Source organism: Anopheles moucheti (assembly GCF_943734755.1).
Source record: "Anopheles moucheti chromosome X unlocalized genomic scaffold, idAnoMoucSN_F20_07 X_unloc_2, whole genome shotgun sequence".
Lineage (NCBI taxonomy): Eukaryota > Metazoa > Arthropoda > Insecta > Diptera > Culicidae > Anopheles > Anopheles moucheti.
In genome coordinates this window covers 1,265,001-1,267,500 of record NW_026453526.1, presented here as the reverse complement: position 1 = coordinate 1,267,500, position 2,500 = coordinate 1,265,001, and positions in this window count along the sequence as shown.

The window sequence follows — 2,500 nt, the reverse complement described above, 5'->3', positions numbered from 1 at the left end:
AAGTTGAAGCAAATGGGCCCTAGAGTATGAAAAGTGAAACCACGGATCGATTTGAGAAATAAAAATTTTTGTATGAAAAAGTCACCACTCGGGTACCTCCATACAAAAGTACCAAGTTCGGGTCGAGTGGTCGATGGACGTCGAAGGTGAAAATTTTTCATCATCGAAAATTTTTTCCAAAGTTGAAGCAATTGGGCCCTAGAGTATGAAAAGTGAAACCACGGATCGATATGAGAAATAAAAATTTTTGTATGAAAAAGTCACCACTCGGGTACCTCCATACAAAAGTACCAAGTTCGGGTCGAGTGGTCGATGGACGTCGAAGGCGAAAATTTTTCATCATCGAAAATTTTTTCCAAAGTTGAAGCAAATGGGCCCTAGAGTATGAAAAGTGAAACCACGGATCGATTTGAGAAATAAAAATTTTTTGTATGGGAGGGCCCCTGCTAGAACATTTTTCCCAAGTGCGACCATTTTACCCAGTGAGTCAAAAAAAATTTTTTTCACGGTGACTCAAAACTTCAATATTAGACTCCCCTGAGTATGAAAAGTGAAACGAAAATCATTTTTGAGAAGAAAAAATTTTTGTATGGGAGGGCCCCTGCTAGAACATTTTTCCCAAGTGCGTCGATTTTGGGTCGCCGACACAAGCTCGGGTCAAAAAATTTTTTTTTTCACGGTGACTCAAAACATCAATTTTAGACTCCCCTGAGTATGAAAAGTGAAACGAAAATCATTTTTGAGAAGAAAAAATTTTTGTATGGGAGGGCCCCTGCTAGAACATATTTCCCAAGTGCGTCGATTTTGGGTCGCCGACACAAGCTCGGGTCAAAAAAATTTTTTTTTCACGGTGACTCAAAACATCAATTTTAGACTCCCCTGAGTATGAAAAGTGAAACGAAAATCATTTTTGAGAAGAAAAAATTTTTGTATGGGAGGGCCCCTGCTAGAACATTTTTCCCAAGTGCGTCGATTTTGGGTCGCCGACACAAGCTCGGGTCAAAAAATTTTTTTTTTCACGGTGACTCAAAACATCAATTTTAGACTCCCCTGAGTATGAAAAGTGAAACGAAAATCATTTTTGAGAAGAAAAAATTTTTGTATGGGAGGGCCCCTGCTAGAACATATTTCCCAAGTGCGTCGATTTTTGGGTCGCCGACACAAGCTCGGGTCAAAAAAATTTTTTTTTCTCGGTGACTCAAAACATCAATTTTAGACTCCCCTGAGTATGAAAAGTGAAACGAAAATCATTTTTGAGAAGAAAAAATTTTTGTATGGGAGGGCCCCTGCTAGAACATTTTTCCCAAGTGCGTCGATTTTGGGTCGCCGACACAAGCTCGGGTCAAAAAAATTTTTTTTTTTCGGTGTCTCAAAACATCAATTTTAGACTCCCCTGAGTATGAAAAGTGAAACGAAAATCATTTTTGAGAAGAAAAAATTTTTGTATGGGAGGGCCCCTGCTAGAACATTTTTCCCAAGTGCGTCGATTTTGGGTCGCCGACACAAGCTCGGGTCAAAAAAATTTTTTTTTCTCGGTGACTCAAAACATCAATTTTAGACTCCCCTGAGTATGAAAAGTGAAACGAAAATCATTTTTGAGAAGAAAAAATTTTTGTATGGGAGGGCCCCTGCTAGAACATATTTCCCAAGTGCGTCGATTTTGGGTCGCCGACACAAGCTCGGGTCAAAAAAATTTTTTTTTCACGGTGACTCAAAACATCAATTTTAGACTCCCCTGAGTATGAAAAGTGAAACGAAAATCATTTTTGAGAAGAAAAAATTTTTGTATGGGAGGGCCCCTGCTAGAACATTTTTCCCAAGTGCGTCGATTTTGGGTCGCCGACACAAGCTCGGGTCAAAAAAATTTTTTTTTCTCGGTGACTCAAAACATCAATTTTAGACTCCCCTGAGTATGAAAAGTGAAACGAAAATCATTTTTGAGAAGAAAAAATTTTTGTATGGGAGGGCCCCTGCTAGAACATTTTTCCCAAGTGAGTCGATTTTTGGGTCGCGACACAAGCTCGGGTCAAAAAAAAAATTTTTTTCATGGTGACTCAAAACATCAATTTTAGACTCCCCTGAGTATGAAAAGTGAAACGAAAATCATTTTTGAGAAGAAAAAAATTTGTATGGGAGGGCCCCTGCTAGAACATTTTTCCCAAGTAAATTCGATTTTACCCGGTGAGTCAAAAAATTTTGAAAAAAATATTTTGCCAAAATCGTGTTCATTGCCTATTATAAGGGACCAGGTCAGCTCACACGCATTTTTGGAGACCATATGGAAAGTGCGTCTGGGATTGCGGAAATTAAGTTTAGAGTGTTAAATGATGGTTTCGCAATCCCGAAAGGCTCAAAATCCACCCTAAGGTCCCCTGGGTGAAATGTGGTTTCCAAGGTGTGAGCGCTATCGGTGATAGAGTTGGAATGTGATTTCCAGAGCGCAGGGCGACTGGGCTAGAGTGAAAATCATAGACAAGGGTAAGTATTGGACTGAACGACT